The 26142-nt window shown below is 44.1% G+C and overlaps 1 long non-coding RNA gene across 1 annotated transcript in view; it reads left to right on the plus strand.

Moving 5' to 3' along the window:
* The first annotated feature begins 610 nt into the window (after nucleotides 1–610).
* Nucleotides 611–26142, plus strand: part of LOC306942754 — a 67527-nt gene continuing 41995 nt past the window's right edge. The window contains exons 1-2 of the long non-coding RNA XR_013792333.1: nucleotides 611–758; nucleotides 1002–1168. This is a non-coding gene — a long non-coding RNA (uncharacterized lncRNA). The remainder of the gene's footprint in view (nucleotides 759–1001; nucleotides 1169–26142) is intronic.

A 26142-nucleotide genomic window follows, 5' to 3' on the forward strand; every position in this document is an offset into this window, starting at 1 on the left:
AAACCACATAGTAAATTATCACTCTAGTATTCTTCATGTTTTAGCAACACCACTCTTTGTTATGAACAATATACAGTTTCAGTCGCCATGTAAACTCAGGCCTGTCAAATGGTATGTTCCAATTAAACTTCCCCTCCCTATAAATGTGTATGTTTCAAGCATGCTATTGTCTGTGTACCGGTAATTGAAGAATGTAACCTGGGTCAAGAATGATGTGAACAAACAAACTATCATTGTAGCATTCAAAATGTTTGCTGCTACACATAAACATTACAAAACATTGAAAAGGTGAGGCTAAAAATAAGTGAGAAAGGCATCTCTGTCTACCACAGACTTGTAAATATTCTAGTGGATTAAAGAGATGATGTATTTATTGTATGTTTATTGTATGCTCTCTCATTTATAATACACCCTATTAAATGGTATAGTCCAGGCTCATTAGCTCCAGCTGGGAAGGCCTATAAAAGGCTGCCACTTGCCAGTGAACTGGAGTATGTGCTGGGAGTAGAGAGCTATCTGTATTTGTCAGTTGGTATTGTAATGTTCTTTTGGTGAATTAATATACCAGCTGGTTTTATCTTTACAAAGGCTTCTGTACTGAATTCAAACCGCAAAGACGGTCATTCTCATAAGCAGTCATGGGGGGTTTAAAAGTCATTAAGCCTGTAGATAACTGTTTGAGTCCCATACTCCCTTACTGTGAGTTAGCCATAAATTAAAGGAACATTCTAGTGATTGTACCGAGTTAGGATGTTTAGGTGGGTAACTGAAAACAGCGATATTCTATCTGTATATGATATGTATAGGCCTACTGTGTGTTTTATTATTTTACCTTTTTACATCCTGTTTTTCTGTTCCCTCCTGCTTTCAATCTACCTCTATCCTTTCCCTTCTTACGAAAAAGTAAAAATAATTTTACCCACTTCTTTACAGTACACCTGTAAACCTGTGATGTGACAACAATAGAGCTGATTGTGATGTGATTGTGATTCTCCCATCAGGAGGATGTGTGGGCTGTGTGTCCCCCACCAGGCCAGGGTAACAGGGTTACACCCCGGAACCATCCAGCGTGGAGCAGCTGATCCACATCGACTCCACAGCTAGCCTCCTCTCTGCTAAAGGCTTCCTTCATGTTCCAAGCTGCTACACCAACCCCAGAATGTGTCAGGTATGTACCCTATGCTCCAAGCTGCTACACCAACCCCAGAATGTGTCAGGTATGTACCCTATGCCCCGGCCATACCATCTACACCAGTGGTTGTTCCCAAACCTTTCAGGTCGAGATCCAAAAAATGTTTGCTACTTATTAATATTTTTTAATGACATTTCTTAGATTTAACTTTTATAAAAAAAAATAGGCTATATATTTTTAATGTAGAAAATAATGGTATTTTATTCTAGATTCCTGAGTAACCAATATCTTTTTTCTGTGACCCACAAATGGGTGCCGACCCACTGTTTGGGGAAACCCAGCATGTGTCACCTATGTAGTAGGCCTATATGTACCCTACCGTATGTCTGTGCTTCGCAAACCTTTGATGGTGCACCCATATTGCATTAGGGCTATACGGACCCACATCATTTTAGACTTTTTGTTTTTGTTCTGAAAATGTTAGATTATTCTTTTTGAAAACCTTTTAAATATGAATTGCTCTTCAACACTGTAATAGCTCTGCGTCTACTTAGATGCTGTTAAAAACCCTCCGCACAGCAGGCTGCTCCGAGCCAAGGTCATTACGTCTCATTACAAGGTCAACACAGTAAGGCATCCATGCAGCCTCTTGTAAAAAACGTTTTGTTATCGGCCCTCAGGGAGTCCCGCCCACGAGGGGCGACGTGGTATTGTTACAAGACTGTGCTAATTTTGAAACTAATGGTTGACTCACTGTTTCCACGTGACGAATATAGCCCGTTGTACATACTTTTCCTCTAGTAAATTAAATGTAGGACATTTTAAACAAAAATGGGATTTCATTATACAATGAAACTTATATTCTTTTCACAGGTTTAGACGTGTGTGTTTTATGTGAGCCTTTGTTTTTTTGTTTTTATAACCAGTGTCTGCTGTTTCTGTTCTAGCGGAAAATAAATTATTACATTACATTTTTTTGTTTTACTTTAAACACTTCACTCTGACACCTCTACTTTGGACAGTGGTGGAAATAGTACTCACATGTTTTATTTAAGTTAGTTACACAGTCGGAGAACTCCGGAGCTTTAGGGTGGTTCATATTCGGACAGTTATATGATTGGTTTCCAAAGCAGAAGCATTATGTTTGTTAGCGTCTGTGTTTTAGTTATGGTGAATTTAGATACCACTGGACATAACGTTGTCCTTGATCAAGATTCCTAACACCCAAATGATATTGTTTTAACTGCTCACTCACTGTACTGGTCAGCTCCCAGATGGGCATCCATGGGGGTTAAAACAAATAGCAATTTCTTTCTCACCCGGCCTTAATAGTGTGTTTAAGTGTAGTGGCCTACATTTAAGATAGACTACACTCTTAATAAATCACTTTCACAACCAGACGTCTATTCTGCCTCAGTGGCGGTAAATCCAAGGGTGGTCGTAAAAGTAAATATGCTTTTGTTTTGCGGTTACCTTTCTTCTCAGCGGTAGCTTCCACCAGTCAGGGATTCCTAATTGAAACCTTTTGGTCTAGCACGTGAGGGAACCTGCTTTGTGTGACTGTCCATATACCTCTCTGAGGCAGTGGAAAGTGTCAACGTATGTAAAACATAACGCAAAGCTTACGTCTGTGTCTCAGCAGCAACACCCCCGAGTACTGAACCCTGTTCTAAATCAATCCACATCGGAACGTGCAGCCAAGACTTTCCAGAACACTGATGCAACCATCTCTCAATTCAGATCGATGGCCTCTTATTGTCTTAGGTGGAGTCAGTTCATGACTCTGAGTGCTCACTCACAGGATGCGTCAAGACACAAATCTGTGGCTTTAGAGCAGTGGTTATCAAAGTGGGACCAGTGCTTTAGTTTTAGAGATTGGCTTAATGCCTTAATCCATTCCTAAGAAGCCATGAGTGATGTTTGGAGGTGGTAAATAAATGGTAAATGGTGCATTTATATAGCGCCTTTATCCAAGGCGCTTTACATACCGGTAGATTGTGCATTACATTCACCCATTCACACACATATTCATACACCGATGGCGGGGGAAACCATGCAAGGCACCAACCAGTACATCAGGATTAGGGGTTCAGTGTCTTGCTCAAGGACACTTCAACACTAACTCTGGGGGAGCCCGGGTTCGAACTGGCAACCTTGTACTGTATGTACAGTATAAGACTTCAAGTATGCAGCGGTTACTGTAGGCAGGCTGGTCACACAAGGTCACACAAAAGCATCAAAAGTAGCAGATCCACAAGCTCGATTTTTAGCTTGTTGCTTTGCTACTTTTACCAGATCAGTGGCCTTGTGATTGAGTGTCCACCCTGGGACTGGGAGGCTGGGGTTCAATCCCCAGCCGGGTCATACCAAAGACGTAGGGTAAGTCCCTGCGACATACTAGCGTCATGTCCAGGGGGTGTACTTGTACATCAAGCTGTCTCACGCTACAGAAACAGGAGATAGGCTCCTGCCCTATGGGCCCCATGGCTCGGCAAGGCTACTTACTTTGTTACTTTTGCTGCTTTTGAATTTTAATCCCGAAAAGTAACAGTTTTGGACATATGACTGCAGGTTTACGCCCGACAGAGATGACTATGTACATACATTATATAACCCCTTTGGCCTCTGGTGTCCTATAGGTTGTAAATGGATGTATTTGTTTACACTACATCTTGGGCATTTGGGTGGCGCAGTTGAATGCACCGTGGTGCATCTGGCTGGAAGCCTGCGGGAAGGACAATGTTTGTTGCAACCCTAGACTCCTACAGGCAGTGGGTGTTGAACGGGAGGAGTGGGACGTAGGAACTAGTGTATGTCCTCCCGGTGGGGGCTCCGCACTGTCAGCTGAGCTGAGACAGTATGGTACAACAACAGTGGCAAATCTAGCAACACAGAAATGTTTGAGTAGGAATAATTGATTAAATGAGCAAACCGGGAGAAAATAATAGGCTACTTAAAGAAAAGAAAAAAATATCTTTGTACCGGATACAATCATTAGGCCAGGGGCGGTCTTGTGTGCATCCTGCCTTAACATCAGACACAATGCGTAGCGTAGCATCAAAACATACCAATGCCCCCGGAACGAGCTATTTGACTTTGAAGTTCTCTGTAATGCGAACCAGCGGCAGGTGAACATTGTGCTGATTAAATGGAAGATGGCGTGGATTCTAGAAAAAATGGCAGTCGTTAAATGGGTCATAAACCTCAACGAGATCAGTATCTGTGGCGCATGAGAATAACGGCTCAAACGGCCGCTTCATAACGAGTCCGGTCTATCATGGAGCGCCTACGTACGAAGAGGCCTCGGATTCTCTTTGTCATTTTCTCCCAATGCAGTCATTATTATGCCACTGTTTCCCCAACACTGGGTCGAGAGTCGTGGACACATTTTTTTGGGTCCCTTTATTTTTTTGTTCAAAACATTTAAAAAAAACTTAACCAAAAAACGCTTTTTCTCTTTTTGGGTCACAAGCTAAAAGGTTTGGGAACCTTGTGTATACGGTAGTATAGTACGTCCCTGTCACCGCCAACCATAATTGTTGGTCTTGGGGGAGGTGTAGAGTAACCACACCTAGACGACCACACCAGACCAATCTGCCAAAGATAAATAAACGAGATGTCGCCACAGTCACTTTTCACCTGACAGTGACAAGTTTGACCAGGAGGATGCAGAGGAACCTGATATCCCTCCCAGCTCCGCTCCTTGCTGTACGTCGCTGTAGTACAGTCAGTGACAGAGTTTGTAATTTCCTGCCAGTTTCCCACCCACCGACACAGCCAATTGTGTTTTTTCTTGGATCGCCCTGCCAAGCCGGAGGAATGGGGAATGGTATCTATAGTCTCCACAGTGGTAGGCAGGAACCTTAAGGACCCCTTTTCCATCTGGATTCCCTTCTTTGGTAAAACATTTAGTTTTACTGTTTGACCTGGGAAGAGGTCAGCCAGCCACATATCATTTCAAGCTATACCAACAAGCTGCAGTAGAGTTGTCAGAGGGACACCGTTTTGCGCCGAACTATAAATTAATCACTTAAGCCCTATTTAAAAAATAGCTAAAATAGCCAGACTTGTTTCCCCAACCGATAATGATATGCCCAAAATAGGGACGTCTGCTTTATACTCACACAGTGAAACAGCTGCCTCATCAGGGTGGCCTGGGAACAGCTGGGCCGTCATTCAGAAAGAATATTATTTTATTGACAAAAAGCTACTGTACCTACACCCCATTTAAAAATCACACCCGCGTGAACTGAGCGGTGCAACAATACTGTTATTGTTACTGTACTGAACTCCTGTACTGTACTCTGTAGTGTACTGTTGTGTACTGTAATATACTGTACTGTATTCATACTGTACTGTATTGGTAGTGTACGTGTACTGTACTCTTACTGTACTGTACTGTGCTTTACTGTACTAATAATAATAACTTGAATTTATATAGCGCCTTTCAAGAAACCCAAGGACGCTTTACAAAACAGAAAAACTTGTTACTGTACTTGGTACTCATACTGTACAGTACAGTACTATACTCGTACTGTACTCGTACTGTACTGCATTCATACTGTACTGCACTCATACTGTACTGTACCTTACTGTACTGTGCTACGGTACTGTACTGTGCTCTGTAGTGTACTGTACTCTGTACTGTACTGTACTACTGTTTACCTGTATTGTACTACTGTGCACTGTAGCCTATTGTACTCTGTACTGTACTACTGTGTACTGTAGCCTACTGTACTCTGTACTGTAATCTGTGCTGTACTACTCTGCACTGTACTGTTCACAGGGCCACGCCGCTCTGCTCAACAGTGCCACCCCAGGCCACATAGTGCTACTGCAGCTGTCCGTGCTGAAATGGACATACATACTGTACATACACGGAGACGGACAGACATAGCCGGCAGTTGGAGCGGCTGCATCGCTCAAAAATATTGAAAATAGTGGATCTACAAGCTCAAGCTTGCGACACGTTCTGACATTGGTTGTAGATCCGTTTTCGCTATCATTGGTGGTAGGTAACAGAAGATGTTTGAACATGATGCATACAGTTGGAGGCCATCGATATTGTCCTTTTCTTTTTGCTGAGTTTTGCGTGATGTGCGCAAAAGGACAGTTAACCCATTTTGGGCGGGAACCCCTTTTGGTGTTTTAAACATTATGTTATAATTTAGCTATTGGAAAAATAGCAGATCTACCTACGAGCTTGTAGATCTGCTATTTTTGAAAAATCGTGAAAATATTTATTTCAGAAAACTGGAGGATTTAGAAGGATTTTTTAAAATTTTGAGGTCAGGCCTAAATGGGTCAAATGATAAGGGACAATATCGGTGGCACCCAACTGTAGGGGTGCCCAGTTGAAAGTGGTTCATTACTGGTTGTTGTAGGCAGGCATGGATTGAGATGCACTCAGCGTTGATCTAAAATCTGATTAATCAGTTCAGAGTGGGGACAATATATACTTAGAAGAACTGCATTTTGCATAAAATGTGAACACTATAGGGCCCAAACTGAAGTCCCTGACTGGAAATTAAATGCAACGTTCTTCCTGACCTATAACAGTTTTTCTTGGACCATGACAGTGTGGCGCTTGTGACGACATTTTGGTCTTTTTGTTTTCTGGAGTTTTCTCAGGGCTGAAGCATGCAGCTGCAGTAGCTCATTCTTTTCATTAAAAACATGTGTTTGCGGTTGGCACTTAGCGTTAATGTACCACACGCACGCACGCGCACGCGCGCGCGCGCACACACACACACACACACACACACACACACACACACACACACACACACACACACACACACACACACACACACACACACACACACACACACACACACACACACCGTGTGGTGATGGTAATGCCTGCACCACCCATGTGTTCAAATCCTCTGTGGGGGATTCTGTCATAAATGAGTGTCAATGGCTGGTGGGTGTAGTGTTTGTATTCTGTGTACTGTATACTCTACTGGTTCTCAAAGTGTGTGTGTGTGTGTGTGTGTGTGTGTGGGGGGGGGGTTCCAGGGCGTCCCCAGACCCCAGTAAAATTAGTTCATATGGCATCAAAATCAGTTTAATCACTTTAGCCCTGTACACGTGGGCTTGTAAACCCGGGGGGGAAACAAATCCACGTCTTGTATGGGGGTCCCTGGCCCCTGGCACAAAGTATTTTAATAAAATGTTGAACATCTCTGAAGATTCTTCTGAATGTAGTCTCCACTCCTTGGGGTGTTCTTTTTTTGTCACTGCGTATTTGCACATACTGTACGTGAAATGTGTTCCCTGCATTTACCCATCCTATAACTATAGGATATATTTATATATACGGAATGTGTAGATGTATAATTTATAAACCGTTTATTTATAGACAGGTCTCCGTATGCCACATTGAGAACCACTGGTTTAAACCTTGATGTGTGTGAGAGAGATTATGTGGCTATGTAGCAGAGTCCTATTCTAAATATTACTGGAGTAATAGTATGTGTTTGGCATCACAAATGTACCAAAAAGTACTCATGCAGAATGTCCTGCTTCAAAAGCTGTGACCTCGTTCGCCCTGGTTATGAACATGATTGTGAAGTGTGCCATGGACCCCGGACCCAAACGGGGATTTTATTATATGGATGACCTGACAGTCACCACAGAGTCAGTGCCAGGATGCAGATTGATCCTCCAAGGGCTGGAAAGTCTCGAGCGACCCAAAGGTGTCCTAGGCAGGAGTGGTGGTGAAGACTGGAAGGAAGTGGAGTGCCCGCAGGCCGCGCCACAGAGATCTGGTGGGCGCGGCCGCGTGGTGACCCATGGCAGAGCAGGCCTGGGGATGTTCCAACACCACCTCAGCACAGGGAGTGCAAGGGACAGGAGGAGGTCAGGACTGCAGTGGAGGAAGGAAGGACAAGCAGAGTGGCTGGTCTGAGGCCGCAGGGGGCCTGGACCAGATGGGAGCACGCCATGGACCATAAAGTCACCTGGTCTGAGGCAGCAGGGGGCCTGGACCAGATGGGAGCACGCCATGGACCGTAAAGTCACCTGGTCTGAGGCAGCAGGGGGCCTGGACCAGATGGGAGCACGCCATGGACCGTAAAGTCACCTGGTCTGAGGCAGCAGGGGGCCTGGACCAGATGGGAGCACGCCATGGACCGTAAAGTCACCTGGTCTGAGGCAGCAGGGGGCCTGGACCAGATGGGAGCACGCCATGGACCGTAAAGTCACCTGGTCTGAGGCAGCAGGGGGCCTGGACCAGATGGGAGCACGCCATGGACCGTAAAGTCACCTGGTCTGAGGCAGCAGGGGGCCTGGACCAGATGGGAGCACGCCATGGACCGTAAAGTCACCTGGTTTGAGGCAGCAGGGGGCCTGGACCAGATGGGAGTACGCCATGGACCATAAAGTCACCTGGACGGATCTCTGGCAGACTGAGCCACACCGCATCAGCTTTCTGATCCGGGCAGTCTATGATGTCCTACCTAGCCCAGCGAACCTCTTCACCTGGGGGGAAGTGGAGACCCCGAACTACCTTGGTGTTCAGCAGGAGGAACTCTGGAACACATTCTGAGCTCCTGCCCAAAAGCGCTCGGCCAGGGCCGTTACACCTGGCACCACAACCAGGTGCTGAAACCAATTGCAGAAGCCATCAGCAAAGGTATCAGCAGCTGCAGCCGAGTGCGCAACACCTCCTGCACAATCGCTTTTGTCAAAGCAGTAGCCCAGCCGAGGGCAAGTCGTAAGAAGGCACCAGCAGGGATCCTGGCAACTGTCCAGGACTGGCAGCTCTCTCTAGATCTAGAGAGGCAGCTGAGGTTCCCCCAGCACATTGTCAGCACCACCTCGAGCACCAAGAACATCATAATCAGTGCCTGGGGCAGGCCCATGAAAGGAAGAGAACCAAATACAAACACCTGGTCATCGACTGTCGTGCACATCGCTGGAAGGCAAGATGTATGCCCATCGAAGTTAGCAGCAGAGGATTTGTGGGGCACTCGCTCCACAAAGCCTTAAATGCCCTGGGCATCACGGGATAACAGCAAGGAGCAGAGCCATCAAGAACATCACCGAAGCAGCTGAGAACACCTCGAGATGGCTCTGGATCCGGAGAGGAGAACCATGGGGACAAGTGAATGCCACCTGTACACAAGCGTCTGATTAACCACGGCTGGGTCGCCTGGGATGAGGGTGTCTAATATTGAAAGACCCAAAACTTACGACCCCAGGTTACATTACTGATGTGTACAGGTGCATCACGACCCCAGGTTACATTACTGATGTGTACAGGTGCATCACGACCCCAGGTTACATTACTGATGTGTACAGGTGCATCACGACCCCAGGGGTTACATTACTGATGTGTACAGGTGCATCAGAAGATTCTGATGATTTCAAGAACTAAATCTTTCAGAAGATAGCAGATCACATGGCATCACAATGCAATACATTGTGAGCTTGTGGATCGGTTATTTTCAAATGCCGCTAGATGAAGTTTAAAATGGGGCTTAATTAGTAAATGTATGTTGTGTATCGAAATATATCTAGATCTAAATCTACAAACTCTATCTAAAATGTTAGGCTTACAGCGACAACAAGTGTTGTCCCTATCTACTTCCATGGATTATTTTGTTTGGGTTGGTTTGCTGATTTTTTTTTTTTAATGAGGCATTGTTGTGAGCAGTCTGTGTTAGATGCGCACACACCAGGGGCACACACAAACACACAGACGCAGGCTGCAGACACAGATTTAGAAGTGGAGCTGCACGTGGATGTAAATATCCATGCATACATAGCGAAATATTTTTTTTTTTCAGACCTAACTCTATTGACCATGCCATCTTGCCATTAAGTTAATGGCAGGGTGGTAACTAGGTGCAATTTGCCATTGACAGTCCATACATCTGATTGTATTAAACAATGTCAAACTCGCCAACATTGCGGCTGTAAAGCTTGAATTATCCTCTTTCTATTTGCAAAGTGTTTGTTTCATAAAAATCCACTGAAGTCAATGGCTCTGCTCAGCAGAGGGACGGGTCGGACGTGCAGCAAAAAAATATCACATTAATCATAAAAAAAATAAGTTAATAATCCAATATTTTCTCCCTGATTCCGATCTTTTGAAAATCATGTGATCGGCCCCGATTTCCGATCACATGATCAGATTGGGAGGACAACTCTAATTTTATCTAAAGTTTTCAAATAACTGTAGTGGAGTAAAATATAAAATATTTGCCTCTGATGTGTGTGTAGTGTAATGGAAGTATTGAAAAAGAAAGGAATAAGTAAAAGGACCTAAAAAATATCCCTACACTAGTAACTACATAATGATTGAGCGGGCTCTATACTAGTGTGTTTTCTGTTATTGTGGGGAAAGCTTTTGCTGAAAATAGCCTATCCACAAGCTCACAGCGTGTTGTGTGACCCCAGATGTAGTGTGTCTTGGCCCCAGAATTAAGAGCCTAGTGTAATTTTCAGTAGAACAATATGTTCTTGCTTTATTGCCAAGCTGATCGACATGAACGATAAAAGGAAATGAAGCATTTTATTCTCAGCGACAGCGTTAAGTGTCCCCAAATTAAATATAAGAAGCTGTCCTCACTGAAATATTAAAAACACACTATCCAATATCCAAAAAGAAACGTGGATATGTTTGAATCTTTGGAGTGAGCTGACAGAAATGGGGACTTCTATTAACGACCAATAGTGAGGACCAGTTATACTTGGTTGAGTATTGTGAGCATGCCCACAACACGCTGTGAGCATGCTCACAACACGCTGTGAGCATGTCGATGGGCAATCTTCGTAAGGCTAGGGTAAGGTTTAAGAAAGTGGTTAAGTACAGTACTTGAGTGAATGGGAAGTACTTGGTTACTTCCCATGCAACACTGATGCCTGCACTGTAGTGAACGGTGAGTCAGAAACCAGAGGGAGGTAGCCGGAACACGCCCTGTGGAACACCACACTGTGGCCGGCATGCAAATTAAGCTTATGACTTGTTTTTGAAAATCTGCTTCTTTCAGTCTTTCACATGAATCCGCAGTGGTAGACAAATTGCTCAGCGCACTTGACTGACTGTAACTGTGTCCAAATTTGGAGAACTTTATGTCATCGAAATTAATTATAAAAGATCACGTGCAAGGGCTTTTTTTGGGGCGGGTTAACACAGTTCTTCTTCGGTGTAATCCTCCTCAAATTGTCCAACTCAGTGTCGTGCAGCCACGCCCTTGTCTCTGGTCCCCACTCCCCATTGGATGAGACCGGCCTTCGCAAAGGTGGTCTGTATAGGGGACATGTTGTGGGGGTCATGTGTTCGGCAGTCTGCTCAGTCTGACCACATTCACCTCGCACATTTTGCATTGCATAATGGAACCCTTTCCCATCGTTATTGTTACAGACCCAAAAGGGTCCATTGGGTCCCATGTGACTGTCTTGTTACACTCTCGTTCACACTCTTAAAACAGGCCCGTGTTATGCCAGCTGATCTCAAGTAGGCTACAGTGTCACAGATGGTACAGATAGCACCTTCACTTTAAAGTTTTACTTTGACTAATGATCTTTTCCCCAGATGTAGTGTGTCTTGGCCCCAGAATTAAGAGCCTAGTGTAATTTTCAGTAGAACAATATGTTCTTGCTTTATTGCCAAGCTGATCGACGTGAACGATAAAAGGAAATGAAGCATTTTATTCTCAGCGTTAAGTGTCCCCAAATTAAATATAAGAAGCTGTCCTCACTGAAATATTAAAAACACACAATCCAATATCCAAAAAGAAACGTGGATATGTTTTAATCTTTGGAGTGAGCTGACAGAAATGGGGACTTCTATTAACGACCAATAGTGAGGACCAGTTATACTTGGTTGAGTATCCTACTTTGTCCATCCATCACTGTGTAGTCTATTAGTCAGACATGACTTTTTTTAGGTGTAGCAGTTAGTGAGCAGTGACATATTACTACTGGCTGTTTTCTGTGCTTGCTCTTTGGCGTACAAACAGACTCATTAATTTAATTGGCTGCAGCTGTCTTTGCACTGCTTTGACACGTCAAGTCCATCAGGAGCTGTTTTCCACTTGAACAGGGGTAACCGTGGACCATTTTACTAGGACTAATGCAGTTTCATATGCATTGTAGGGCCATGGAGCTAGGGTTTAAAGAACCACTTCACCACTTTTCAACCTATCTTCAACTAATGTTCATGATAAAATACCACAATCTTTTTCTACTCGGTCTGTGTCTCAGAGGAGGGCTATAGGAAGTTCATAAACCCGTCCACCAGTGACATCATCATTTGGTAGATTTGTTTGAGTGGTGCTAGCCACTCCTATAGACAGCAATGTGTGTCCCTATGTGTACGTGACGTGTCCGTCCAAGCACGGAAATAGCGTTTGTTGACCACCAAGTGCCACTGTTGCGCAGCCTAACACACACACACACACACACACACACACACACACACACACACACACACACACACACACACACACACACACACACACACACACACACACACACACACACAGTTTGTCACTGGTGGACGGGTTTCTGAACTTCCCACACAGCCATCCTATGAGACAAAGTAGAAACAAATGGTGGCATTTTATCATGAACATTAGTGAGGACTGAGGACCACTTTGTTATCGTTCATGCTATGTAATAACTTCACTGAGTTCCCTCTTCTACCGTAGATTTGAAACCGGTTTCCTGCTGACATTTTTACCATTTAGGTAATGGAGCCTGCCTGCTTGCTCAGGAGAAATGTAATCTTGACCATCAGGTCAAAACGGTGTCGGATCCTGTGTCTATGAGATGAGATGTGACCTTTGACACGATCTACTGTAAATGTCTCACTAGAAGAGCAGGGAGACCAAAGATGTCTTTCACTGTATTGGAGTATTTATCTTTTTGTGTATTGTTGTTGTTTGTGTACTGTAGTCCATCGGGTGTTGTACATCTCATACTGGCCCACAGGAGCAGCATTTATTTGTGTCTAATCGACACTGGCACTTTCGAATGGTGACACTGTTGTTTTAAAATGTAGAATCTGGAGATAATTAAGAGGTTTTTCTCTCCGACAAACTTGATAATTTGTGAATCTATGGCTGCTGTGTGCCTCTGTCTCTGTCCTGAGGTGAGACAGAATGAGATGGGATTAGGGCTGCAATCTGTTAATCAAACTAATTAATTTAATCCAGTGGTTTTCAACACTTTTCATATCAAGGCCCATTATTTATTGGGAATTTGAGCCACGGACCACCATTGAGATTTAGCCTCTCAGACCCAAAACGTAGAAGATTTTGTCCACAATTTCATGCTGTATTGATGTTGGTACCATAGGAGAGATAACAGGCAAACGTTGAATTGTGTAGACTTCTTGTAAATTAAGTAATGCAGATGTTAACAACAATTTAACTCTTGAGAGCGTAAAATGAAACCAAATGGACCCGGACCACTGTTTGAGAACCACTGATTTATAAATGGATAGTCCTACTGTAGCTGCAGTCCTAGATGGGGTGCGGGTGTGTTGGCTTCTGAAACTACTGAGCACGCTCGCTCTCTCTTGGTCTCTCATGTCAAGGCTTGGCATCTCGCCTGGCTCCACGTGGCACAGCCAGAGCCCTTTACTACTACAACTCCTTCACACTTGGAGCGAGAAGCGTGTAATACTCAAGGTGTGTGTGTGTGTGTGTGTGTGTGTGTGTGTGTGTGTGTGTGTGTGTGTGTGTGTGTGTGTGTGTGTGTGTGTGTGTGTGTGTGTGTGTGTGTGTGTGTGTGTGTGTGTGTGTGTGTGTGTGTGTGTGTGTGTGTGTGTGTGTGTGTGTGTGTGTGTGTGTGTGTGTGTGTGTGTGTTCTCTCTGAAAGGATTTACTCAAGTACATCCTGTGTTTTAATATCAATGCATTGCTGTATTGACCCCAGCCCCCCCAGAGAGAGGAGAGACAGATGGAACAAAAAGGAGCATACTGTTCCCATGCAAAAACGGCAGTGACTCAGTGTTGGCTAGCTTCTCCTTTTCAGTGAGCTCAGAGCCAGGCTCCACAGTGTGTACACCCACGGTTCTCATAACGTTTTCATATCAAGGACCCCCAAATTCATATGTATTTGGCAGCGGACCCCCGATCTGACAATATTTTGTGCCTGGGAGTCGGGACCCCCAGAAGAGATGATTAGATGGATAGTGGATATCAGAGTTCACACCAAATTTAAAAGAATATAATAAAGATGAACAATATAGTTAGGCTATAGTTGTCTTTATTTGTGTTGACCCTATATCAACTCTGGTTTTTAGTGTTTTATTGCTTTTATCTCTTTCTTAATTGTCTTAGTTGTTGTTACTTACCCCGTCCCCCCTGTTTCTGTGGTTCCCAACCCTTTTTCCTCGAATCCCCATTATCTGTCAAAATCTGAGCCACTTAATAAGGCTTAAGTGCATGGTTCATTCACAATGTTTTTTTGTAGGTTTTGGTAATGAGCTTAACATTTTTAGAACCAGGCCTGCTCCTGATACCCGAAGCATGCTTTAGCTAATCTCTCCACTGTCAGCACCACTGGCCTAAACGCTGTTGTTAGTAGGAATAAACAATGAAGCACCCGGGAGGAGGTAGTGGACTAAGAAAGTGGGAGGAGCCAATCCGAGTTCCTGTCTGTTTACACAAAAGGAGGTGGTGCACCAGAGGCAAAAACCTACAATTTATTTTTTATTTTTAACCAGAATATGCTTTAGCAAACGATTTAGGCGACACTGTTGCTTTTTAAAATTGCTTGCCAATAAAGTATTCAATCTATCCATCTACTTTCTCACAGCACAATAAATGAACATAGGCCTGCCCTACAGTATGAACTTATCGTCTCTGTTGGGTGGATACCCATATGTCCAAAACTGTTCAGTATTCAAAAACGGCAAAAGTCGCAGATCTACAAGCCCAAAACGCGTCTCTTCGCGCCGCATTTCGAGCGTGTGGCTCTGCTACTCTTGAGGCTTTTGTGTGTACTAGCAAAAACATTCAAATGATATTTCAGTTCCACAGAGACCACAGGGAGCTCTGTGAACTGACATCCCTCTGTGCCGTGCGTCCAAGATCCATAGGAATAAACTGAAAATAAAGTGTTTGGCTTGAAAAACGTGCTACTATTTCTCCTCTGTTGTTGTTGTTGCTCTGGGTATAACGCTGATCAGCCACTGCAGCTGTTCCACATGCTGCGCGGCAGCCATGAGTGACAGCATTCTAATGGAATGTAGCCTATTGATACTCCAGTGAAATGCTTGCTACGGCGCACGCACGCACGCACGCACGCACGCACGCACGCACGCACGCACACAAGTTTTTGTTTTGAATCAGTCGGACATATGAGGCCTATGATTAATGTCTATGTATCAAAAGGACTCTGACCTTTAAAGGACACTTTAGGCTATAGTTATTGTACTGATTGCACTGTGAAGTATGTCTGTCTATAACACTCTGACAGGTCATTCAGCGGTATTTAGTTTTTTGAAGGATGGCGATACAAATCTAGGTATGTTTTGGAGCACGCTTCCCAAGCCATGCATGTGGATGTGCTTTCCCCACATTCATCTCAAGCTGACTCCGCACGCAACTTTAGGTGCATATCGTTGCTGTTGGCGCAGAAACCTCTTATCTCCGTATTTTAACTTTTTTATGTTTTTCTTTCGTACATTAACGCCCTACTTGATCATACTACAGCGTCACGCAAAAAAACGTCAAAAGTACAAGCTACAAGGTCAAAACGCGTTACGCGTTTTGAGCTTGTAGATCTGCTACTTTTGCAATTGTTTTAATTTGAATCCTGAAAAGGGACATATGAGGTTTCCGCCCGACACTATATGGAATCCAGTGCAATTTGACTTTTATTGCATGCAGTTAATCATTATTGCCAGGCATAATGTCAACATACCAAGAAGGTATTCTTCCAGTGAAACGTTGCGACAGCAACTTCATATTCCATCCAAACATAATCTTTGCTGTCAGGTGGAAACCTTGTGTCGCCATATCTCAACTTTGTCATACTAGTGCACACAAGAGACACTTTCTCTTATTTCTCACGTCGCGAATTAAGCCATTTAAATTAGGCCTTTTAATGGCCTAATTCGCGACGTGACGTGCAGATCTGCCATTAGAAAAAAGCAGTTAAAGTGAAAGCGATTAAGTCTTTTCGTGGAGTTTATGAATATTGAACCAATAAAAGGTAAGAGCTTGTGAACACGGTGTCTTATTTTCCATTCTCGGAAAAGCAACTGTTTTGGACATACAAGGTTTCCACTCGACAGCGACGATATACATGCACAGGCCGTAAAGCTGTAATGGCGTTTGACATGTTTTTCATAGCTAAAGCCAACAAAGAGCAGATGCTCCGTGGCCTCCTGAAGATCTGGTGACCCAGATAGGAGATGTGATCATTTGGTAGATCTTCAGCAGTCCTAGTCTCAGTGGCGGCGCTCAGAAGTGAAGCCAATTATCAACGTTTAACTGATGTAGCAGATAACACAGAGCTCTATTAGCTTCTCCCCAGTCACTCACTCTGAGCCTCAACCAGATCTGCTGAAGTCTTCAAATTACAAAGTACAGTTTCTCTTTTTCTATAGGGCTATACTGTATGCACTATGCTACAACAAATCCATTGTATGTTCCAGGAGAAAGTAAGTGATTTGATTTGGTTTGGTAAAGTACGGGTTAAATAGCTCTATATGTTATTGTGCGAGTGAGTGTTACTGCTCAGTAACAGGAGTCTCCATATCTCCAGCTCTTTGGCCTGACCTCAACATTTTAAATCTTCTAAATCCTCCAGTTTTCTGAAATAAATATTTTCACGATTTTTCAAAAATAGCAGACCTACAAGCTCGTAGCGCGCCACTCGGTGGCGCGCTATGAGCTTGTAGATCTGCTATTTTTCAATAGCTAAATTATAACATAATGTTTAAAACACCAAAAGGGGTTCCCGCCCAAAATGGGTTAACCACGAAATGCATTTTCAGGTCGGGACAGAGAACTCATACAGGATAAACAAGTGATATCGGAAGTGATGACACAAAGCAATGAGCAAACTGAATAGAAACTGGAACCCAATAAAATGAAACTGATAAATGGGAATATCTCTCAAATGTATTTTCTGTTTATTAAAGAGCTGGGGAGACAGGGAGAACAAACACAAAAAATCACACCTGTGGGAACTGAGTGGTGCAACTCAACCAACCCCCCCCCCCCCTCTCTCTCTCTCTCTCTCTCTCTCTGTCTCTCATTAGCAGGCAGCAGTGCAGCACTATCTCTCTCTCTCTGTTTCTGGCACAACAGCGCCACTTTTGGCCGTCATTGGTACTCGTGCTCATAGTGACATAGTCACATAGTTAGGTGAACACAGACATTGCTGTTCGTTGGAGTGGTTGCACCACTCAAAAATATCACTCACCCTATTAATGTCAGAGTACCTTATAAACAGACACGCTCAATGGTGCAAGATCAGTGGTGGCATTTGTTTTAGGTTACATACTATACCCTCAGCCGAGACAGGGTTGTGACATGGGTTTTACCGGTAAGTGGTTACGGTCAAGGAAGGTTTCTACTGCTGGCACAAAGGAATGAATCACCACCATTTCATTTGACTGGCAGGAGATGAGTTCAAACAATGCCAGTTCCTATACGAAGGCAATGGCAAGTCTTCACTGTCTTCCTTTCCTATTTAATTTAATGTAGATCCAGTCACCTTTTAACCCACATCTCAAACCCAATAATTTACATCCTTGTTGCAGAGAAATAACGAAAATGCTCAAAATACTTTTTATTTGTATAACAGGGTATATCTTCATTGAGGTATTGATACTTTTACTTTCACTACACTCCTCATTGGGGTGAATATTAACGACATATTGATGGTTGTCCAGGTTCAGCAGCTCCACAGCAGCGTCGAGTGGTGTTCCAAAACAAACAGAGAAACTGGGTCAGGAGGAAAGGGATGAGTCATGCCTGGACGCCCATTGCATGGACTGTAAAAAAATATATGGACGACGGGAACGGTGACATCAGCCATTGGTTTCTACAGACCAGTTTTCAAGCCACGTTTTCAGTGAATTCAAATCCGCACATCTTGGAAATAACTTCCGGCCCTGAACAGCAACCGGAAACCAATAATGTTATTGGCTGGAAGGGTGGCAAGGGCGGGTCTTCACTTGGTAGACCAAGGGTGCGTTCGGAAATGCGCACCGCGAGCGCACTCGCCTATTAATTTGCATTGCACAGTGCGCTCAGTGCGCTATTTCCGAACGCGCCCCAAGTGAACGCATATGATAATTTAAAAACTAAAATAAATAAATAAACAAACATTAAACTAGCGATTGAAAACAAAGTATTTATGAAAATGTTTACTGAGGTAATAAAACAACGTGTGAAGTCCGGCCAAAACCATAAAAATGTAAATGCTTCTGCAGCCAGCAGGAGGAGAAATGGCAACATCTGCTGGGTAATCACTTCCAATCCTAGGCTTCAAATGCAGCTGCCATTCCTTGCCACCATGGTCCATCGATGCATGGGGTGTACCTGTACATCATGTCCAGGGGTTGTACTTGTACATCATGTCCAGGGGGTGTACCTGTACATCATGTCCAGGGGGTGTACCTGTACATCATGTCCAGGGGGTGTACTTGTACATCATGTCCAGGGGGTGTACCTGTACATCATGTCCAGGGGGTGTACCTGTACATCATGTCCAGGGGGTGTACTTGTACATCATGTCCAGGGGGTGTACTTGTACATCATGTCCAGGGGGTGTACTTGTACATCATGTCCAGGGGGTGTACTTGTACATCATGTCCAGGGGGTGTACCTGTACATCATGTCCAGGGGGTGTACCTGTACATCATGTCCAGGGGGTGTACTTGTACATCATGTCCAGGGGGTGTACTTGTACATCATGTCCAGGGGGTGTACCTGTACATCATGTCCAGGGGGTGTACCTGTACATCATGTCCAGGGGGTGTACTTGAACATCATGTCCAGGGGGTGTACTTGTACATCATGTCCAGGGGGTGTACCTGTACATCATGTCCAGGGGGTGTACTTGTACATCATGTCCAGGGGGTGTACCTGTACATCATGTCCAGGGGGTGTACTTGTACATCATGTCCAGGGGGTGTACCTGTACATCATGTCCAGGGGGTGTACTTGTACATCATGTCCAGGGGGTGTACCTGTACATCATGTCCAGGGGGTGTACCTGTACATCATGTCCAGGGGGTGTACCTGTACATCATGTCCAGGGGGTGTACCTGTACATCATGTCCAGGGGGTGTACCTGTACATCATGTCCAGGGGGTGTACCTGTACATCATGTCCAGGGGGTGTACCTGTACATCATGTCCAGGGGGTGTACTTCCCGACTAGCGCTGGTGCATGCCATGGTCGTTTCCATTTTGCTGTGCAATCGCCGTTGCGTATTGGCATGCATACGTGCAGTAACTGCAGTTGCTCTTAGTCTCAACTCAACTCAGTGTCCGACGGGCTATTATACACAACAATGTGAGTCATGACATCCCCCCCCCCCCCCCCCCCCAAACAAAAAAATAAATTAATAAATAAAATCCTTCTACCCTAATGGAAAGGGGGTACACAAGCACATGGCCGTTTATCTGTTAGGCCTCTACTACCAAACCACTCCGTTTGCACACATCTCTCCATGCACAAAAAATCCTGCACGCCACAGGAATGCTAATAGGCTACATTGCATCCATGCAACCGTCATATTTACTGTACAAATATTACTTTGGTCTGACACACATGACAAACATTTCGCTGTGATGCAAATTACATCACACATTCCCCCTTCACCGCAGTACGGTACGATACGGTACAGCATGGTACGGTACAGTACATTACAGTACGGTACAGTACAATATGGTACAGTGCGACACAGTACAGTATGGTACACTATGGTACAGCACAGTATGGTACAGTATGGCACGGTACAGTACAGTACAATACGGTACACTATGGTACAGTACAGTAAGGTGCAGTACTGAACGGTACAGTACGGCACAGTATAGTACAGTATGGCACAGTACAGTAAGGTGCAGTACTGAACGGTACAGTACAGTATGGTACAGTACCGTACCGAAATAGTCTGACTGAACAAGTGGGCACCTGGACAAGTGGGCACATGAATGAGTGGCCACCTGGACAATTGGCCACCTGGATGGCGTGGCGCTAGAGTTCGACCCTTCTAGTAATTATAATGTCCCCGCACTTTTTACGTCCTGACGGCGCCACTGACTCGGCAAGTTACTTAACTAGATAGATAGATAGATAGAATACTTTATTGGCAGTTTAAGAAAATTACAGAAAATGACATCATTTTAAAAAACGCCAAATGGACTTAGACACAAAAAAGCCTTCGCTTGTTTCCATTGTGGTCCACTTTGAAACATGAAACTATACACAAACATACTGTACAAACAAAACAACCATGGAACATATAATAAATAATCCTTATATATAAGGCTGGGAGCTATATACATAGGACAAGAGGTACCCTGAGAGAATAGTCCAGAGCATGGGAGATGGGCTATCCAGGGTCGGAAGCTAACTATGACCAGTTAGTGTGTAGATGGAGCCATGATTTCAGGTCTTTCCTAAATCTTGCAATAGAATTTAGGGATTTCAGGGCTGGAGGGAGTGCATTCCACAGAGTAGTGGCTGCGTAGTAAAAAGCATTTTTTCCCTTGAGTGTCCTGAAACTGGGGGGAACTAGATCATATGGACTTCCTCTGGTTGAGTACCTGTGAGCATCCCTCACTCTGGGCAGGTAGCCCAGCAGGTACTTAGGAACAGAGGCATCTAGGATCTTGAAGACCAGACACAATGAGAGCTGAGATACTCTCTCCTCCACTCTTAGCCATCCCAGGCTACTAAAGTGGGCAGAGGTAAGATGAGACCTGGGGTTCAATTTTAGTAGTAACCTCACAAGCTTGTTTTGGGAGGTCTGCAGCTTTGTTTTCAATAGCTTGGAGATACCTCTGTACCATGAAGTACAAGCATAGTCAAAGTGGCACTGGATGAGGGCACCGGCCAAGATCCTCATAGCACTGCTGTTGACATAAGGGGATATCCTGCCCAAGAAACGAGTTCTCTGGTTGACCTTTGAGATCACTTTCATTGCCATTTTTTCACCCGTGAGTTTGTTATCTAGTATACAACCCAAGTAAGTGACCTCTTCCCTATTTGTGACCACACTGTCACCCACTCTAACTGTGAAGCCCGGGGACTTGTTGAGGTTATGACTTGAACCAAACAGAATAGACTCAGTTTTCCCAAGGTGCAGTGACAATTTGTTGTCGGAGAGCCAAAGACAGATGCTACCGAGCTCTGTGCTGAGTACTCTCTCGACCTGCGACTTATCTTTGTCCGAGACCAGGAGAGCTGAGTCGTCTGCGAACAAGAACAGATTGCATTTACATGCCGAGTTCATGTCGTTTACATAAATTAGAAACAGTAGAGGCCCTAGGATGCTCCCTTGGGGGACCCCACACTCTACTGGGAGGGAAGTAGACAGGGTACCATTCACATCGACCACCTGTTTCCTTCCCTCAAGGTAAGATCTCACCCAGTTTAACGATGGGCCATCAAAACCGATTGCCTTCAGCTTGTTTAGCAGTATGGAGTGGTTCACAGTGTCAAAAGCCTTTTGAAGGTCCAGCATGACCATGCCGCAGTACTTGCCTGAGTCAACCTCACGTCTGATGCTATCAGTCAAGTATAACAGACATGTATCAGTGGAGTGAGATTTTCTGAAGCCTGACTGGAATTCAAAAAGAAGCTTGTTATTAAGCAGATATGAATTTATCTGTTCATATACTAGTCTCTCTATGACCTTTGAGATGGAACAAAGGATGGACACAGGGCGGTAGTTCCCAGGGTCCAACTTGCTACCCTTTTTATAGAGAGGAACTACTCTTGCAAGTTTGAATTCCTGTGGGACATGGCCCTGTCTGATGGACAGGTTTGTAATGTGAGCCACAACGGGGGCAATAGAAACCGCTGCATCTCTGAGGAACCTAGTGGGGATACCATCATGGCCAGTAGCCTTAGTTGGCTGTAAGACGCTGAGTTTTAGTAACACGCCCTCTGTTGATACGGACGAGATTTTGAAGCTGTCCTCAACAGCACCAAGACTTTTGTAAAAAGATCTTATATGCTGCTCTCCATAAAGGCCTGAATGGGAGGGCAACTTGTCCACCAGTGTGGAAGCTATGGTTGTGAAGAAACCATTTAGGCAGTTAGCCACGTTCAGCTTATCAGAGATGAGCGAGCCATTTATTTTAATGTTGAGATTCGTGATCTTTGTTTTGAGCCTGTTGTTACAGCCCAGTTCCTTAAGGGACTTCCAAAGTTTTTGGGGCTTTTTCTTGTTTTCTTCAATTTTCTCATTGAAGTAGGTTTGTTTGGCTGTCTTGATCATGCCATTGACCTTGTTACGCAATTGTTTGCAATTGTCGAACAGCTGCTCATCTCTGTTTTTTCGGAACTTGGCATAACTCTCATTTCTTATTTTCATGGCCATTAGGATGTCGGCATTCATCCATGGTTGAGTTCTCGCTTTCGCCCTAATGACTTTCATGGGAGCCAGGCTGTCAACCACTGATAGAAAGGCAGATTTAAAACGAGACCAGGCCTCTTCTGTAGATGTACAGTTAAGGACGTTTGACCAGTCCAGATTCTCCAGAGCTGTATTTAATGCTTCACAGGTGTAGTTTTTTAATGATCTGAATCTGATTGTGTTATGACAATTGACTGCAGATTTGTGAAGTTTGCGAGTACAATAAATGATATCATGATCACTTATACTGCACTGTATGACACCGCTTCTGGAGATCTTGGTCAGGTCATTTGTCAAGATGAGGTCTAAGATGGTTTGAGAGTCAGGGCATACCCTTGTATATTGAGAAATCAACTGAACCAGGTTATGCAGGCTACAGTAATTTCGGAAGGACTTATAGATTGCTGTGTCTTTTACCAAAATATTGGTGTTGACGTCGCCAATCAAGATTGCCCCCGAACATCCTATGTCAGTTGATACATCATCTAACAGGTTGTAAAAGGTGGATTGGGAGGGAGGTCTATACAGAGCCCCAATCAAGAAGGGTTTTGTTTTGGGGAGGTTGATATCAAGCCAAACTGCTTCAATGTCCTTGTTGTCCATCTCGGACCGGACGTTGAAGCTGATATCAGCTCTGACATAGACACAGACTCCTCCTCCATTGCGATCTCTGTCCTTTCTGATGACTGTATAGTTTTCTATCTCTATCTCGGTGTCCTTGATGGAATCATCAAGTCTAGTTTCAGAAAAAGAAATGATACCAACCCTGCCATTGTCAAACATGTCTCTGACTTGATCAATGTATAGTACGAGACTACGTATGTTCAAATGAACAATATGTAACCCTCTAGCCGAAAAAATGTCCACAATGTCCTCAATAGTGTTCGTACTGTTCAGATTGTCCTCCAAAGGCATGCATGAATGTGTGGGGGCGGGGAAGGGTGTTGAGGGGAGGGTAGGGGACACAGGACGAGACACAGGACCAGGATTTCGTTCGATATTGCCAGATAAAATTAGCAAAAGAATGATTAAGCATCGTTTTCTGTTGTGTGCAACTACACGGTCTTTGTTGTCATGAGATGACCCCAGCTTGGTATTTATTTGACACTGAAAACAATCCTGTAGTATCATAAGAGCTGGTAGGTGTGCATAGTAGGCAAGATTATAACTCAAAGAGTTAGCAACAGACACCAAAAAAAAGCTGAACTAGAAACCCTGCTTTAAAAACAAATCAAAACTAAACTGAAATGCAAAACTTTTGGTGTCAAAACAAAGTGAGAATAAAAACTAATGAAAAACTATAATAACCACGCTTGAAAAGACAAATGAGATAGGGGAAATTTGCCACTTCAACCTTGCGTCCCCATATTGGACGTGTCATAAGCCGAAGATTTTACCCAATTTGGGGTACATTTCTTCATTCTACAGAAGGGAAAATCAGCGAACATGGTGTAATATGGGCATCTACCTCATCCATCTGTATGTTGCCATGAAAAGGGGGGTGACACAAAAGGACAAGTTCTGACCACTGACCAGTGAATGACCCGTGGTTAAGTCAAAATTGCGACCTGTAAAAAGACTGAGCGGCTCTATAAAACTGCAGCTAGGTCACGACAACATGGCTGGGACTGGGAGGTTGCTGCCAACCACAGGCTTGTTTTTGAGCAGCCATCCTGTGCCATGTGGTTGAAATCTCCATCTCTCTTGGTCAGCCTGCATGCCAGGCAGGCCTGCGTTCTGTGTGATCTAATAACGTTGTAATTGATGGATATTTCATGAAATGCAGACAAGTCAATAGAGACTTTCTTTGCCGGGTATAAATGGTGGGTTTCTTTAGACAGTTGGATCCAGTGAAAATTATGAACTTAAACACCAAGTTAACAAAATCCACTCTGACACATTTATGGCTGGATGTAATCTTAGTTTAGCTTTCGGGGCGGGAGAGAAGCTTGTTAAATTGTCCAGCGTGGTCTATGGAAGATATACTTATGTCCCTTTGTCTTGTCTGTGTAAGCATTACAGTAGGCGACATAATTAATCATAATTATTAAAAAAACCCGACCTCCCGTTCGTACGTATTTTTTCTCGTTTTTCCCTACTCCCTCCAAAGCGCGTGTGGCCTCACCTAGCAATGCCCCGGCTCTCTGGAGGGAAGCTAATGACAGCTTCTATCTGAAGCCTGTTTGAAGTGGGGGTTATTAGAGAGCCTCTCTCTTCAGACACACGCACAGTCGCACAGTCGCACACACAGACTACAAAAGCCTGGACCACTAGCGGCATGAAACTATACTGTGATGATCCAGGGTGAGAGACTACAGCATACCGAGCAGGGAAAATACAACATTAAAGTCTAGTTTTACCCACCCTCCTCACACCACTAAATACACGTTTCTAAAAAAAAGTCTGAATCTTTGGGAAAGACGGTTCATTTCGTTTGGAAAAAACATTGGTGACTTCTACCCTACTTCCTTTTTTTAGAGAATTACAGATGGTAAACTGTACAAAATTGAGCATGTTTTTCATGTATGCCGTTGACTCTTAAACTGAAATAGTTCAAGCACTGATGCAAGTGTCATTGATGTTGCTATGATGCAACTGGAACTGTTCCAGGGAGGATATTGTACGTGCCCCCCCCCCCCCCTCCCCCAAGAAAAAAATGCCAAAACACTAACTAACTAAAAACAACACATACATGCACGCACGCACGCACGCGCACACACACACAGTGTGAGACTGGCACAGTGTGCGTCTGGTCCACGTATGGTTATTTTAAGACACAACATACTTGGTGATAACAAAGGGAGTACCAGTACATTGGTTGAATATTTAACACCTACATGTAGTGTATGGATAAATTGTTTTGTTTTGATGAAAATGTCCATTCATTCTCTGGTTTAATTTCATAGAGGGAGCTGTAGGGGGAAAGCAGCAGATAAAAGTAAAAGTTCCAGGAAGTGATCGCTGCTATAAAAAAATCACACCTGTGTGAAGTGAGGGGCGATAATATATTAAAGTCTCACTCATGTTGCTATGATTAGGTGATGTAATGGGGATGTAAAACAAACGGTGACAAAACAAACATTAAATTCTCTTTTTTGTTAAAGGAGCATTCAGTGATTTGAGTGATTTGGAAAACCACCCAGTCCGCCCCGGTAACAAAATGTGCACATGCACGCTCTACAGTGGGGGGAAGTGCAACAGGCCAACAGCATGTGCATCAAGGCCCGCCCCCACTCGATCATGATTGGAGGAAGGCCCCTCTCATCCTGATTGGATGAAGGCTTTGCCACCCGCCACCAAAACTGAAACTAGGGTTTTTTGACCCCAGGGGCTCACTGGGGACAGGGAGGAACTCCTTATATGGTCAGCACACTCTATAGTAGGGAGGATTATCCAGAAAAAAAGAAAAAATAAGTGATATTTAGATTAAGTCAAAT

The sequence above is a fragment of the Electrona antarctica genome, assembly GCF_951216825.1.
Source record: "Electrona antarctica genome assembly, chromosome: 18".
In the NCBI taxonomy this organism is placed as follows: domain Eukaryota; kingdom Metazoa; phylum Chordata; class Actinopteri; order Myctophiformes; family Myctophidae; genus Electrona; species Electrona antarctica.